Genomic DNA, 17,031 nt, shown 5'->3' on the forward strand with positions numbered 1-17,031 from the left:
CGGCTGGCAGTGGCCTACGTCGTCATGCCGGGCTCACTTGCCCTACCCGACTTGCCCTATCCGGGGTAAACAGATCTTTCTGGATTCCCATCCTTTTTTCTTTAAAGATAGGAGATCAGGTTAAGTTCTTAGAGAGTCAGATATGAGTGGCTTGAAGGATAGACAGGAGAATTCTGTTCTATAAATATGCATTGGGAATTTAAAATGCTAAGTGCCTTATTTGCAATTCTGTCGGATATTCTAGAGGCTGGTATATTTTTATCTGACATGGATAATTTGGAGGGGACGTATTTTTTGGTTAGTTTACAAAGTGATTCTGCCTCCCGACTTTGGCGAAATACATCAAACTCTCGTACTACTCTTTCAAAGAAGATACTCTTCGCACTAGGTGCTGGGGGTTCAAAGACAGTTTAAAAATTACCTCGTGTTCAGTGCCTAAGACTGCTGTTCTGCCTCAAAGTAGAACTAGTTTTCACGGACTTGGGAGAATTCCACTCTTTTGAAATTTTTTTTTTTAAAATAAATCTTTTACATTTTAAAGTAACGAGACCTTAAAGGATCTTGTTTTTATAATGATTTGATTTCAAAGAGTTCTTCTTACAGCAATTATAAAGTGATATTCAAAACGCTAATTAACACTTTGTCAGAGCAACTTTAATATTGAAACAGGATTTCTTTTCTTTTTTCAAGTAACAGGGACGGTACCCTAGAGTTGGAACACTAAATATCCTTTTGTCTGGTATCAGATCTCTAAACTGCTCTGATACTCTCCTGTAAAAACCCCGAGTGCCCTTTTTATTGCCCCCAAAAGAAAAGTTAATGAGATGGTAGGTTTCGAGCAAAAAAGCAGGCCCTCCGTCTTGCAAAATATGCTTACAGTTGCCATTGAAGTTGGATGTTAGCCGTGAATGCACTTGCCTTTAATGAAACCAGTTTAATCGTTCACACTTGATCAAGTATAACAGGACCAAACAAAGGAAATAAGCCAGCATATTTCTGTAGAGCATTGAGGGGTTTAGTGTAAGTGTTGATGTCCGGTGGCCCCCTCCCCCCCCCAGTCTGCCCCTAGTACAAGGGAGCAAGGTTGAAGGCGAAGGGAATTTATGGCGCTGATTGGTTTCTGTGCCCCAGGGGTATGGGACCCCAGATTGGCCCTGTAGAAAGCCGTTATTAGGGGGAATTTAAAAATCTTGGGTTTGGAGCTCGTTTTGAACCTGACAAGTAGCTTTTTGGTGGAAATCTTTTTCTTTTTGGGAAGATAAGGCTAAGGGGTTTGCCGTCTCCCTCATTTCTAATTGTAGCTTAATAGGGCCGAGAGGAGGGTGGCGTGGCTCTGCAGATTGAGCTCAGAGCCCTGTGTTATTTACGGCTTCACTCGGGATCTTTGAAACTGGCCCTTGAATGAGTGTTCTCCTGGGGGGAGGGGCAGGGTAAATTACCTTTTCTTAACTGATGTTTTAAAAATCCTCTTTGTCCCTAAAATGTATTCCTTTGCTAGGCATGAGTTGCAGCTTCTTCTGGGCCTTAGTCATAACAACTCAGTGAAGAAATATTTACAAAGTTTGTCTCTTTAAAGTTAAAGGAAAAAAGTTTGGCTACTTAAAAACAAACACTACTAGCATTGTAAAAATACACCAGTGACATACTTTGTGAGATATTTTGGCCTTTTCAGAGTCAGGGCACACCTGTTCCTGTCCCCGCGGAGTTGAGTTTGCTTTCCCTGGCATTGTTAATCTGGTTGGGTACACAAGACGAAACAGGAAGACCTGCTATCTGGATAATTATTAACCAGCCCATCAGTTAGCCTTTCAGGGAATAATCAATAACTTTACTCTTGACTTCGAAAATTCCAAATAGAAATCCTGTTCATAAGTCTGAAAAGTGTTTTAAGGAGACATGAAATGAAACAAATAGCCACAACAACAACAAACAAACAAAACCACCAAATCGGCCTGCAACTTTTTCAGTGTTCTGAGTGGCTAGCTACCAGAGAAATGTATGATGGGTATATTCAATAGGTACCAAACCAGCAACGCACTGGATTTGAAAAGGATATTTGGGAACTTAAAACATGGAAGCAGAGGGAGCTCGGGTATGGCTCACACCATTTGAAATCCTTAAGATTCGCAGATTAAAAACAAAAAGGGCCGACATGTCTTTGGAGCGGCCCCGCTGAGATCTAGCACCAGAATGCCATTTGCCAACAGTTCTCTCCCATCATGAATCATTTTTGAAGGCAAAGTTATACCCTTTGCACTTAACGCTTTCCCTAAATGGAAAAAATTTAAAGAGTTTACAGCAACGGTAGAATGGCCGCCCCAGTTGTCATTTTTTACCACTGTCATTTCAATATAGAAGGGCTGTCATCATAACGTATGTGAGTGCAGCCTGGGTCCCTCTGTTAATAATCTTTCTATCAGTGAAAAGCAGCAGCCCAAATGTCCCATGTCCCTGATACGGGCCAAAAATATATATTCATAGAGGACATGATTGGGAAGGCAAATTTATCTGTTGGGCAGGGCATACAACTCAGGTAATATTTCCACCGCCTGGCTGATAGTTCTGATCCAGAGGGTGGAACCCATTTTTGTAGTAATTTAAAAATGGGAGTGCAGTTGAAAAGAAGTGCTTAATCCTTAACAGAAGGGACACCCATTAGTGAAATAATTGGGGTGCCTTATTCCCCAAGAATCTTCCTGTGAATCGCCAGCCAAGAAATGCTTGTGTGGACTTCCCCTCCTGAGAACTTTGAGTAGGCGCAGGAAAATGCTGGAATGGATGTGCTCTCGGAGGCTGTACTGCCTGGGCAGATATCAGTTTTCTGCCTTACAGCTGGTAAGCATGTCCTAATTTACATCGCCACAGTTAAAGTTACAGCTCCCTGGGAAAGAAGGAAAAATGTGAGGCTTCCCCCTCCTCACCCAATCTTTTGAAGTTAATTTTTATTCATGTCTGTGTTTGATGGAATATGTATCAAAGACATATGAAAGGTTTTTTTTTTTTTTCTAAAACCCTATCTCTGGGTTTGGAAAATTATATTTAATAATTGCTAAAAACTTCAGAACCATTTTTAAGGTGTTCAGTGTTTCTTTTGATCATGATTTAATGGATAGTATCCAAAAGCCATCAATGTGACTCTAATGATATTCACAAATGAATGTTTGGGCATAATCGTAGTTTGCTTTTAGCTATCATTATTAATGTTTAAAGTCTAAATTGTGGCTGCACTTGGGCATTCAGGACTTCGCCAGTGAAAGGAAGGGCTTTGCACATTGTGCAAAAAAGGGGGGATTCACAAATGAATACAGAATGGATAATAGGGAGAGCGCCAGGCCATTGTTTGTGTGGAATGTTGACAATGGGAGCCAAGGGGCAGTTTCCCCTTCATTCTAATAACTGCTCGAGAACACAGAGACTCAGGAGCCACAGACAGGATGGGAACCAGCGTCACATTCATCTGTCTTTGCCGGGCATGGAAATTTGGGCACTGGCCCACTCTCTTTCCAGAGTTTCTCTTAGAAGGTGGTCTTTCCTGGACCGGTAGGGAACTTTGCGTGCTTTTTCTTCTCAGTAATCTGCTTTTTGGAGGCGAGATTTTTAAAAGCAGAGGCTAGAGTTCTTCAAAGCAAGCGTAAAAAAGCAAACTTTTTTCCCCTAGAAATGCAATTTTAAGAAATCCTATTCCACACGTACCAGAAATCGAGGCATCTTAAGTCACAGGAAGCAGTTATGTATATCTTTATGACTCTCCTTACATTAAAGCAGATTTTCATCTTTCTGTCGTGTGAGGGAAAGTGCCCCTAACGTGAGTATTTGTTGGATTTCTGTGTTTTGCTGCGCAGCTGCTGCCATTTCTGAAACAGCTCCTCTGTGTGGCATCCTCGTCCTCTGTTGACAAAGCCCTCTTGCTTCCACGTGGGAGCTGTGGCTCCACAGTGGAGCCAGCTCTATAGCCAAGGTTGCACGCACTCCTGCGACCTTTCTTTTTAATTCCTCCCGTCAGTGGACTCAGTGTCGACATTGCCCACTGATGGGGGTGATGCGTGTTCTGATTTTAGCGAGGTCCCTTGGTTAGAACTTCGGGGCCAGCTGATGTTTCCTCTGCATCTAGCCTAGTCCAGCCCCGAGCGAATGTTTTAGAAATGATCTGCTTTAACTGTTTCTGTAGCTAAATTTAACAGATGGTTGCCTGGAGTTGGCTTAATATTCACAAAAATTGTGATAAAATGGTTGGGTTCTTATTCATGGGGCAAGTGATGCTTTCGGTTTTATGGAGAATTGTGACTTTTATCCTGGGTAACAGAGCCTTCCTTTCTCCCCGAGGTCGGATGGTGTTTAGAAGATGTTAATCCGAATAGCTTGTTGGCCTGAACCTGGTGGGCAGCCTCACCTTTGGTGGTGGTTTTCTGCGAGTCCAGAAAATCCACAGGGCTGAGGTGGGAGGGCAGTGCTTCTCATCCACTGTGGGTCTAAAAATCCTTCCCATTTGTAAAATGCAAAAAAATGCACCTCCTTCATGTTGCTTTTACTCCCTTCAGAAGTGTTCTTCTGATCAGCAGACGTGTGCTTCTCGTATTAAAATAAATCCTTTATTATGACTTGAAAGAAACTTAACTGGCTGGAAGGTTGTCTGATTGGAAATAGCAGCAATATTGCTGTGTCTCCTCACAGCCTGGGTTGTGCCGAAAACTGGAAGGGCCTTTTTAAAGGACACGGAATGGAGATGTGGGTCTTTCTGCCGAGTCGTAAACTCCCTGCCTCGCTCCAGCCAGGCCTGAAATCTGGCCTCCAGCAATCCGCCTGAGCCCGGGACAAACAAAAACTTCATTATGGAGTCATGGAAGCCCAGGAAGTTTCTTTGGAAGGGACCATACACCAAGATCATAGAGAGCATCCTTTTTTTTTTTTTTCCAGTATGGCAATTTAAAAAGCCTCCTTAAGGTTGAGGCTAGTAAAGATTCATTTGAAGGGTGTAAATGACCCGAATCAAACCTGGGAGTGGTGGTATTGTACCTGTCCCAGGTGTGGGGGAGGGGGAGGGCAGGTGGTGAGGAGGAGGTGGGGCACAGAAGGGGAGGGAGGCACAGCAGGTGAAGTTCCTCTGCAGTAGGGGGGGAGAGGCCGGGGAAGGGCTTGTGCACCTTCCCTGGAGAGTGAACTGCCCCTGGACTTCATTCTTTTGCTGATGGATGCCTTTAGGGCGGTTGGTCTATTCATGCAAACAAAGTCAGTTTATTCGCTGCTTGTTCGGGCCCAGGTGGGCTGAGGGAGGGGGTGGGGGCGGTGCTCACAAGCCTGTGTGGATGGTGGAGAGCTGTGTGAATGGTGGGGAGCCAGAAGGTGGAGAGCCACGAGGATGTTGCAGCTCCCGGGCCTGCCCACCTGGAGTGTAGCCAGAGCCAGCAGCGAGCCGAGCCGGGAGGGCCCTCCAGAGCTCTTAAAACCCCGTCCCAGGAATGGTTGAGGGGACTGACGATGTGTTCAGTCTGGAGTGGAGCGGCCTCACCTGCTCACATGGTCTTGCTTTGCTGGGAGAGATGGAGTACTGGTGACACCAGGGAGGCCTTGCTGTTGGAGCTGCCAAGCCAGACGGGCTGCGTGGGCTCCTAGCACTGGCAGAGCTTGGCTGACCACTGGGCCGGGTGTGGGGCAAAGCTTTCTAAACACGGGAGACCCCGAGGGCGGCCCACACTCTAGGACTCCTGCCTTATGAACTGGGGGAGGGGGAGAAGGCTGCCTTTTCTTCCCATTGGGGGTGACAAATAGTTTTGAAGTTTTTTTTCCGTCCCTCCTCCAGACGTTAAACTGTGGTATGCACTGCTGGCCTCTGGCTCTGTCTGCCCTCCAGGGTCTGGATGGAGCCGGCTGCCAACCCATCCATATTCCTTGGTATCTCCGGAGCACACAGCGATGTACCTGATTCCCTTTTCTCAGCGCTTTCTGGCTATGGGCGAGAAGTAACTCCAGGAAGGCAATCAATAAAGAATGTATTTTGCTGTACAGATATCAGTATGCACATATAAGTGCCTATAAGTAAAATCTCAGAATGTTTTTGATCTTAAAAACATTTCACAGTCATTAATCTTCACGACACTCCTGCGGGCTAGCTAAATAGAGCAATTCCTATTTTATGCGAGGAAGAAATATTAAATTGCCCCCCCCCCCCCCCCCCCGCCCGGCAAGTTGCACAGAGGCTGTTCTCGCCTCCTGTTTCTCCTGGCCCTGGAGCGCCGGGAACCCCCACGCCCAGTCCAGACTGAACCTGGGACGGCTTCCGGTCTCCTGCGCGACCTTCGGATGCCGGGAGGGCGAAGCCGGGCCTGGGCGGAGGCCAGCGCCGCACCTGGCGCGCTCTGGCCGGAGGGGCCGGGATCTGGCTGCATTGTCCCGACGGCGCCCCGACAGCCGGGGCCCTCGGCCTCCCGGCGTCTGGGGCCCGGGGGTTCGAGGACCCCAGACCCGCAGGTGAGGTCCCCTTGACCCCTGGGGCTCGCGGACCTGGCGGCCCCTCCCCTCCCCTCCCCTCCCCTCCCCTCCCCTCCCCTCCCCTCCCCCCGCCCGGCTGTGGCACCTGGTGGCTCCGCCCCCCGCAGGCCCGCGGACCTGGCTGCTCGGTCCTCCCCGTCCCCCCCTCGCCGGCCTACCTGGCGGCCCCGCCCCTCCCCCGCTCACCCCAACCCCCGCAGGCCCGCGTACCTGTCCCCCCCAGAGGTACATGGCACCGCCGGAAGCGCCCCTCCCCTTGCACCTCGCCTTTTCACTTGTAAATAGGGGGCCGCTTCCCGGCGCTGGGAAGTCGTCGAGAGGTGATAGAAATGGCCCCTACCCCCCGGTGCCACTTCCTCCCTCCTCCCACAGGCCTCCGTGCAGGGTCCGGCGCCGCCCACACCCGCGAGGTCGTCGGCGCCCCTTTCGGTCCCTGGACAGGGAAGGAGCCACGATACGACGTGGGACCCCAGGGTGGGCCCCAACCCGCGGGCGAGGCTCGGAACAGAACCAGGTACCTGGCTGGGCCGTGCCTGAGCTACCCCCATGATCACAGGCGGCGGGGGTCGCATTGTCTCCATCCCTCCAGTGGACAGGGAGGTTCGTTGATTGCGCCATGGTGGCCGAGACGCTACAAATGGTAGAGGGCCGCGCCGCTACCACTGGGCCGGCTGCGGATCCCGTCCCTTGGGCGGTGTTTGAGGCGCTGTTCTCCTGCAACTTTCGAATCTGGCTGTTTTATTTGTACTACAAATAGCGCGGTAGTGGTCCTGCCGGAAACTGCGAGGATTGCGGAGGCCGTCCTGGGAATCTCCATCCGGGACGGGGACCTGCTGCTTTCTCCGCTCTTCAGCCGGCGGCGGTTCTCCGCTCGGAGCCTGGGGAGCCGCGGGACTGAGGCCGCCGGCCAGTCAGTGCAGAGCCAGGACGATCGGGGGCTTCCCACTTTGCACCGCTCTTCTCCTTGGTGGAGGAATATGTGTGTTTGGCTCTTTCTATCCTTGCGGTCTTAATTGATGCTCAAGAAATTCATGCAGGGGCCGGCTCTGTGGCGAAGTGGTTAAATTCGTGCACTCTGCTTGGGCGGTCAGGTTCAGGGGTTTGGATCCTCCGCGTGGTCCTAGCACCTCTGGTCAAGTCATGTTGTGGCGGCGTCCTACGTACAAAATAGAGGAAGATTGGCACAGATGTTAGCTCAACGACAATCTTCCTTACCAAAAAAAAAGAAAGAAAGAAAGAAAAAAGAAATGCATGCAGGCCATTTAAGTAGTTCTGTTATTTTTGTTAAGGTAACAGTATACCCTTTGAGTATTTACTTAGTATCTTTGTCCCTTTCACTAGATACTTGGTGTATGTTGCATTTGATCACAACAAGGTGGGGTGATGCAGGAGGCACTCAGGTGACTTGTCTGTGACTCCCCCCCGCCCCACCACCAGGGGCAGAGCTGAGATTTGAACCAGGCTGTTGGCTGTGAGGTTCCAGCAGGATTCCTTGGTGGAGATAGAACCTCTGCCTCCGGAGCCTGTCTTCATGCCACCCTGAGGGCGGAGGGGTGAGAGTTGCAGGCTTGCCCCAAATCTGGCATGTTCTCCCCAGGATTCAGATGGGCTTCTCAGAAACAATTATCTTCCTCAGCCCCAGAGTTGTTTTCCAGACCATGTGGGCTATGAGAAGTCTGGCTTGTTTTAATTTCCTTCTTTACTTAGTGATCTTTGGTTAGGATCTCACGACCTAATGCCAAGGAGGGATTTCTAGATAGTTTCCTGGACCAGGCCTGTTTTAAATTCACTGCGCTTTTTGGGTTAATGAACAGCGTGGCTCCTGACCAGAAGCCTGAGGCGGGCTCAGTAGCCGGGGGCCCACACTGGATGCGCGGGGAGAATTCTGCCCCTCTGGATCACAGGCTCGCTGTCCAGGCAAAGACTAGACACCTGCGAGGTCTCCGAGGGCCAGGCACAGTGCTGTTGCTCCAGCCACAGTCTCTCATTTATCCTCACATAATCTCTGAGGTAGAAGTGAATCTCTGTTTTATTGGTAAAGAAACTGAGGGCCCGGGAGGTTAAGTGAGGGAGCTAGAAGTTTAGCTGGTTCCAACTGCACGTGGCCCTGGTTTCTCTGTAAATGACTGAGGCTTCTTTGGCTTTTGACTGGGACTTGGGTACATTTGGGGGTGACTTTGCCATGCTAGCTAAACTTAGACCCCTTCTGTCCTCCTGATCTCACTTTCTCCCTTGCCTCCATTTCGTTTTCTCTGATGCACACCCAGAACACACGTGTGCGTACACACACACACACCCTGGGATTATGTGCATTGCTTTTATGCTGTTTAGGATTTTTTTGTGTTAAAATTGGATTTAGTGGCCAGGTATGGTTTTATCAGTAGGTGAGACTCGATTTTCAAGTTTTTGCTCTGTTAGTGATTTCAGTCCATCTTCTCAGAGCAAGCCCCTCCTTCCTGGTGTGTCCTGCTCACTTGGAGCAGGGGCTGCGGGTGGGTGGGGTGCAGCCCTCTCTCTCTGGCTGCTTCTCACTTTCCAGCTGGATTCATTATGCATATCTTACCACAGGAGTTGATTCCTGTGTTCCCGCGGAATTTGGGAAAAGAGACAGGGAGAGTGGTAAGCAGTCTGTTTGCCCCACTCCTGTAAAAACCAGCGAGAAACTTGATTCTACCGGGTAAACCTCCTTTGGGTTGCTGTCCCACGTCTGTGTTGACCTTAGAAAGGAATTTGAATTAATACTCCTGAACAAAAGGAACAGCCTGTTTTCAAAGGGACTATCAGAGAATTGAAAGGGAATGGCACAAAGTTGGGTGTGTCCTGAAATCTGGAGACAGCCCTGCTTGGGTGATTAACTCACCTGAAAGGCACCCAGAGCAGGTGATGCGGAGCTCTCCGACCCACCTTGGCTTCCTTTAAGGTAAGGTCCCCACAAGGTGGAGATTTTCCTGAAAAACAGGCTTTCCTTTAATTACAAGATTACCTTCCTGCCCTCTAATGCTTCTCGTCTTTTCGTGAACACGTGTGTGCTTGCAGACACGTGTGCTTGGGAAAGCCCTGGAGTCTTTGCTGGTGCTCCAGGGCCGCAGCGGGCTGGGGGTGGTGGGGCCACTGCGGCCTCCCTCTCTCAGCCTTTGGGTTCTGCCTTGTCTCCTGGAGGGACTGAGGGAAGCTCGGGGGGAGGGGCGTGTCCCTCGTCCAATTAGTCACATTAGCCCTAGCGTGCTGGCTCAGCTCCATCTTAGGTAATGATCATATTCTATTTTAAGTGCCCCCTGCAGTTTTCAAACAGGTGTCCATTCTGCTTCACTCCACATGGAAAAGGGTGGTGCGTGGGTGGGCTGCGGTGGGGCCAGGCTCAGCCCTGGGCCAGCTCCCACCTCACAGGCCTCTTGGATCTCAGTTGTGCCTCTGCAGGACATGAGAAGGGAGAAGGTGCTCCCTCGGGGCCACTTATATCTGGAAAGTGGATGTGGCTAGATCTTAAGGCATCTCAGCAAGGAATGTTCTAAAGTCCCTTGTTGTTTTGTCAGTCTTTGCTGATCGGCCCCAGCGTGCAGGTTCTTGATGGAGAAGTTGTTTCCTGAGAGCCAAGATTTGTGGGTGGCCTCAGAACCGTCTTTGGGTCCGTGGGGCAGGAGGTGTGTGTCCGTGTTCTCTTCCGGGTTTCGGGGATCCCTGTCTGCAGACAAGCCCCTGAGCTTGCCATCTGAGTCCCTCCCGCAACACATGATGGCTGTCTGATAGGTGTCCATGTGCCCACACTTGTGTCAGGGAGGGGGGTACGCCAGGTTTCCTGAGACCATATTTTTCTCGGCCTTGACCTTTGTGCAGAGTTCTGTTTATTCTTCCTGTTCCTCCGAGATGCTGTTGCTTTTTCACTCAGGGCTGAGGATTTTTTTTCTCACACTCACATCCTTTCTTATTTCTCAGCTAAGCCCCGGATTAAGAATGTGGCTTCCACTGACAAAAGCCAGGAGATTTCAGAATTAAAGTTGGAATTCTATCTGTAATGATGTCTTCCTGAGTATTTAAGGAGGGCTGAACGATGGGTAATTTTTTCCTCCCTAAACTGGCCAGATGTGCTCCGAGTAGTGGGCGAAGGAAGCAGCTCAGAAATGATTGTGGAGTTTTCTTTGCGGTAATTGCGAGATTGCCTTATTTGAGTCCCTTGTGTCCCAGGGGCATGAAGGGAGCGGGGTTGGGACTGGTCCGTTGTTTGTGTTGTGTTGTTACTGTGCGTCTCAGACGGGCCTGGGAGCTGAGAAGCCCCTCCGAATGCCCTGAAACCACTTGAAATACACGTGGCAAGTATAACTCTGGTTCTTTAAAATGTATGTCTGCAGGGCAGATTAAAAAGGTTTTTTCCCTAATTCCTTTCATCTTCTAGAGCAGCAATGGGCAGCTGGGGTCCTGGAGGGAGAGTGACTGGTGGGAGTTGTGTCCGACTTCTTTGTGTTAGTGGAGAATAGGGCCGGGTCAGTGCAGGGAACACTTTTTGGCCCTCCCTGTGGCTGGGAGTTTTGTAACCTGGTGATTACTTGGCCCGTCGGGCCCCAGGCTCAGATCCAAAAGCTTTGCTCTCGGCCACCCTGGCTGCCCGCCGTGGAGCACTGGGCTGACCTCAGTGTATCTGCTCACTGTGAGGGTGAGGGCGAGGTCCCATTGAGAGGTGGTGAATGTCTGCCTTCCCAGGGCTTAGGCTGGGCCCAAGGAGAGATGGGTTTTTCCTTGCCCTCAAAGACCTTGCTACAGGCCATAAGATAATGATACGGACATCAGCAGCAGCCAGGGAGGTGGCATCAGATGGGACAGACTGTTCCAGAAAGTGTGGCAGAGGACAGATGGAAAGAGATGCTTGACTGTATTCGGGATTTAGGGAGCCCTTGCAAACGGCTTCCTTTTCTGAATCTAAAATGAGGGTAAGAATAGGGCATGCCATAAGGATTCAGCGAGGTAATATTTATAAAGCACTTAAACAGGCCTGACACATCATAAGTGTTGGTTAAAATTTTGAAAATACAAAAAAAAAATAAGTCAGCCAGCCACCGTTGCCCTGAGGTGCCGTGTGCCCAGTGGAGCCGGTTTCCCTGTGCATTCCTCACCCTGCCTGGGTGGAGATCAGAGGATCCTGATACAGGCAGTGGAAGGAGGGGTTCCTCTCGGCTGTCAGGGGATGTCGCAGAAGGCTCCCTGGGCCGTGATTGCCTTGTCTGTGCAGGATGAGAGATGGGGCTTGCTGGAGGAGCAGACCCACAATGGAGCGGAGGTTTTATCCTTGGCACATATAAAGGGTGGATGAGTTTTATGGAGCCAAGTGAAGGGGGTGAATAGTGAGAAGTGTTTGGGGTGTGGGAGCCGAATCCTGGTGCTATTGAAAAATACCCGGAATACGCGGTGCATGGGACGGGGCGTGGGGGGCGGTGCGGTGTGTGCGGTGGCTGGTCTGGTTAGGGAGCAGCCCCACCTTCTCGTTGATTCCTGGGGCCAAAGTGATGAACTGAAAACCAATCAGGAGGTTGTTTTTAGACTGTGGAATGTTACTGCGTATTAGGTCACTCCAAGAAATGCCCAGTAAAATATTTACTTTCTATTTAAGACCTACTTTCCCTTCCCAGAGAAGGAAGAAAAAGTGAGTGGTTGGGTGCTGCCTGCCTTTGCCTGAGGACAGCCTGCGTGGGGCCTGCTCCAGCTGCCGTTGACAGGCGGGGCCTGCTGGGGAGGGCGGCTCAGGTTTTTAATCCACCACCACTGACGGCTCAGTATGCTCTTTACTGAGCAGAGAAAGTGCTGTGAAGGTGGACATGACTGGCCCCATTCCTAGGGGAAGTTGTTTAGGAAGAGGCACCAGATCTGCCCCCCTCCCTGCCCGCATTTGTCTGCGGGTGCCCCCTTCCACTCTCCCAGTCCCGGCGGGCAGGTGGGAGGCTAGTGCCTCAAGGGTTGTGGGCGGTGGACCTGCTCCCCGGGGAGTGGCTTGTTGGGCTTGTCTTCCTGGCGTGTGGTGGGTACTGGGGCAGCTGCAGCTTCGGTGGCTGATTTGGCCCAGGTCCAGCTGGGTGACCGATTTGCTGTGGGTGTTTGCGTGTGTTCCTGACCCTGGCCCTGGAAATGGGGTGGGCCTTAATCGTCTCCTCCAGGGTGTTCATTCATTCCTTGACTTGCAGGGACTGACTGGGTGCCCTGCCGGGGCAGGCACGGTGTGGATGAGGATGTGAACTCCTGGGCAGCGTTGTTGTTCCGCGCTTTGTGTTGGGCTCCAGGTTTGAATAGTAGAGTCATGTGCGTGAAGTGGCGAGCTGGGGGCATGTTTGGGAAGATGTCCTTCTGGAGTCTGTGGAAGAGACCATTTGTCGCCTTCAAGATGGGCTGGTCATTTTGTGGACCAGTAGTTTCTTGGGGTCAATTCACACCGTTAAGAAATCTCACTTGGAAAGTGAGATGATCCTTGAAAAAGCCCTTGGGAGGCAGCCGGTGGTGCAATAGGACGGCATTTCGGGGGTCCAGGGGGACCAGAATGTCATATTTTCACATCTGCAGATCCTAGGGAGTGTGTGCAGCGACACTGTAAGATGCTGGTGCATGTGGGACATGCTTGAATGTTAGCTGTTTGTTCCTATTACTATTCGTGGTGGCGGTGGTAAGAGTAGTAGGAATGACAGCAGTACCGGTAGTTACCGTGGTATGAATGTAGTTGAGTTGAAGTTCCCTTCCCGCCTTTGCCTTCTTCACGCTCTGCACCGGGTGTTTCCCTACCTCCTCTAGAACATAAGCTGGAATTAGGGTCTTCCCAGGAACACGGACAGGTCCTTTGTGCCCTGTTGTATCAGGAGGAAGCAGGTAGGTGCTGGCACCCCTCAGCCTACCCCCCCCACCCCCAGGCCCTGCCCTGCCACGTGAGTCGGGCACGTGCATTTAGTGCATTTAGAGTTAAGAAACTGGCTGTGGGCTTGGTGGTTTTCACATGAGTGACTCATACAGTCCCCAGGGAGGGAGGGGCTGGTGCTCAGGTGGTTTCAAGAGGGTGGCCTCTGGAGCAGGGGGATCCCCAGGGCACCCCTGGCCAGGATTCTGTCTCGTGGGGCAGGAACATCTGTATTTTGGCGAACTCCTGGGGGGGGAGGTTCTTAATGCAGCCAGCCCAGAGCCTGCCAACAGTGGGCAGACTTTCTTTAAAAACAAACCACTCCCCAACACACACCCACACACTTGAGTCTAGTCATTGAACATTTGGCACAACAAATGATTGAAAGAAGATTCTGTGTAACTCAGACACCTCCCCTCCCCCCAGAATCTGAATGAGTAGATTTGAAAGTGGAAATATGGATTTCTGCCTGACCCAGTCTCATTTTTTGGTTTAAGAGGGATTCTCCTTCCCATCAAACAACACCAGGCATTCCTGGGGACATGAGAGAAATTTCACGTGTGCCCGTTAGAATTGGAGCTGGTTCCATATTCAGATGTACTTGACTTTAACTTTCTCTCGCCGGTCAGCAGTGTTCATTGAAAGGCGGCTGGGCTGAGTGTCACAGCGTACTGGCCGGGAGAGAAATTGTTTTTATAAATTATATTTTAGCAAAATATGGGCTCACTCAGTGAAGCACACTTTGAAAGTCTTTGTGCACAAATCAGAGATGGGTGCCGTGGAGCCGGTGATTTTCACATCGGCCTGTGTGAGCAAGAACGTGGAGATGAGCACAAAGCACATCCACGTCTATGCGGGTGAATGAAATTAACCTCCAGGAGCCCACGTGTGCCTAGAGCATTGTTTCCTCGTGACACCAGACACAGATGTGGGGACGACACCTGTTTCAGAAGCAAAGGTAAACACATTTTGCAGCAAATCCTCTATCTTTATTGGTGAATTTATTAATCAGTAGGCTTCACTGAGGCTGATAGCTTTCCTTTCCAGATAGATGACAGCTTACCTTTATTGGGTTTGTAGAAACACTTTGTGATACATGCGCTTATTTTGTTTTTAGTTAACGACCCTAGTATGAGACAGTGAGGCGGTGGGGTTCCTTCCCACTGGAGAAACTGGCAGAGCCGTCTCACAAGGCGCGTGGACAGGCTCACGGTTAACGCATGGTGGAGCAGGAACTGGATTGGTTCTTCTCCATGCATACCAAGCCGTCTGAAGACTGGCTGTGTATGCAGACGACTCAGTTTCAGGGATGAGGGTGTGTACAGATTTGAAGGAGGGGATGGGGGCAGGCAAGTCCGTCCAGCTTTAAGAGTCTGGAGCCTTTGGCAGGAGTTCCCCGTGCGAGTTGAAGGGTGAACTTGAAAGGTCGTGCACAGTGTCCTCAGACAAGGAATGTTAAATTTAAGGGCCTCCATCTGCCCCTTGGTTAGAGATTGGTAACTGCACTTGTGGGCAGAAAGGATTTGCCCTTTCTGGTTTGGGTAACTGCTTTCGAGGGGAAGTTTGGGGTGCTTTTTGCGTTGAGTGCAGAGCCATTTACTGTGAGAGAAACTGCTGTGCTCCAATACAAGAGGTGGGAGCTTTTGGGGTCCTAGTAGTTTCTTTGGGGGCTGCTTTTGGACTTGGGTTAGCGAAGAAATGACTTTATGATTTACAGTGTTTATGAAGACTAGCATACCTGTCTATTTCCACGTAGACATGTTGATAGAGATTAAATACAAAATAAAGCAGAATGCATGAACGAAGATATTCCCCTAAGCAGTATTGTAGTGTTAGGCAGTGTAATTATGCTTTGTACACTTCCCAATTAAGCAGTTATACATTACTGGAAAAACCACCTTTAAGAGATTTAGGAAAGCTTTATAATTTAGTAGATCAAATAAAAATTGATGCATGATATTTTATGCATAGGGTTTAAAAATGTTACATTATACTATAAGGTAACTCAGTTGGAGTTAGTTTGTGGAAATTTATGCAATGACATTGGAATGAATCTGCTTCTTTAGCAAGTAGAGCTCCTACTGTGTGCCAGATGCTGGAGCTGCAAGCGAGAGCAAGGAGCGTTCACCCTGAAGTTCAGCAAAGCAGTAGTGAATTTGCACAAGCTGGGGTGGGTGGGGTGCTTCCCGCGTGCATGCTGGAGGGTAGGTCATTCCCTCAGCCTGGGGATCAGGGAGGGTGACCCACGGGAAAAATTGAAAGATGGTCGTGGTGCTCTCCCATGCCTGAAGAAGGGCTCTAGCACTTAAGAACATCACTTCCAGATGTGCACTTCCTCCCTCACCCCCCCTTGACTAGCTGAAGGCCTTGGGACATGACCCTACCTCCTTGTGCCTCTGTGTTTGTATCCCCCTCAGGGGATCTGGGGGTTGAATGAGTCAGTGCATGACAAACCCTTGACATGTGCCTTGAGTAAGTGCTCAGATGTGGACATTATTATTATTTTCTCTTGGTTGGAGTAAAGAGAAGGAATTGTGGGGCCGTGGGAGGGGCTGGGTCTGGAGAGGCAAAGAGAGGGTCAGAGGGTCATGGGATGGCCCTGAGTTCAGGTTTACCTCCAGCAGATAGGGCATTTTAGAGTGATGGCTGTGGTGCTGGGAGACTGAACCAGCTGTGGACTCAGTGAGTGGGCAACATGAGGGTGGAGGAGCTGTCAGACCGCTGTTTGGGACTCAGACGGACAGGTCCCGGTGCCCCACTGGCTGTGGGACGCAGAGGAAGATGGCGGGGGTCTGCTCAAGTACTTGGGGGTACCGTCAGTCATTGTTTGGACCCAGCTCATCTTCACCGAAGCTTGCGTTTCTGTCTCACTGTGGAGCTCCTGGGCATGATCCCGCTGTGTCTCTCTGTGGAGAAGCCCCAGGTACTAACATAGGGCCAAGGGCTATTTTGTTGGTCTGCCCTCTGCCCCTACATGGGTCATCTACAGGGGCATGGGGTGGTGGCAGTCCTCTCTAACAGAAGGGACCAGCAGGGGAGAGTTCAGGGTCTTGTCCTGGCTCCGTCCTTAGCTTGCCGCGTGATCCTGGGTGACCATAATGCCACCAGATGTGGAGCTGTTTGGCTGGGTGTGGCCTCTGGGGGGAGCAGAGGGGGCTGTGGCTTGCCCCATGCACGCATGTCCCAGACTTCCCCAGGACAACCCTTGTCCTTGGAGCAAGGATGGACCCACCCCACTAGGCCTCTTCCCTCGGGGAGTGGCTGGTGGGAGCCTCTCCAGTCGTTGCTTGATAACAGATGGGTTTAGAGTGAGGCTAAGGGGAATGTGATGAGGCCAAATGTGATAGATGGAACCCCAAGGTCAGAGCACTTAGGGAATGGTACTTGAGGGGACTCTCACTTCTCATTTCCTGGCCGCTAAACTGCTGGAGGTACCGGAAGGGTCTGCCCTGACAGAATGGTTGGAAGAGCAGCTGAATCAGGGAGACTGTGCGACTGTGCCTGTGATGGCATCCTTCCTGCCTGTGTCGAGTCTCTTCTAGGTGTTGCTAACTGGGACTGAAGCGATTTCCTGGGGGGAGCTGGTGGGGTGGGGTAGGTGTCTAGGCATCCTCGCCCCTTAGTGGGAAGGGCCGCCCTGGCTGCAGAGGGATTGCAGTTTATGGGGAATGTCGTTTGTT

General features: G+C 50.6%; 1 protein-coding gene across 19 annotated transcripts in view; it reads left to right on the forward strand.

Annotated features, from left to right (window-relative positions):
- Nucleotides 1–17,031, forward strand: part of CTBP2 (C-terminal binding protein 2) — a 166,114-nt gene that overhangs the window by 2,593 nt on the left and 146,490 nt on the right. The window contains exons 1-2 of one of the 19 annotated variants that reach the window (XM_070253979.1): nt 6,296–6,465; nt 6,859–7,000. The exons of 11 other annotated variants lie outside the window; for them this stretch is intronic. The gene's annotated coding sequence lies outside the window, so the exon portion shown is untranslated. Of the gene's footprint in view, nt 1–6,258; nt 6,466–6,858; nt 7,001–9,268; nt 9,407–17,031 lie in introns of those variants that run through there. 7 more of the 19 variants (XM_070254550.1, XM_070254295.1, XM_023637409.2 and 4 more) reach the window with 7 other exon arrangements.

This window comes from Equus caballus, chromosome 1 (assembly GCF_041296265.1).
Source record: "Equus caballus isolate H_3958 breed thoroughbred chromosome 1, TB-T2T, whole genome shotgun sequence".
Classification (NCBI taxonomy): Eukaryota; Metazoa; Chordata; class Mammalia; order Perissodactyla; family Equidae; genus Equus; species Equus caballus.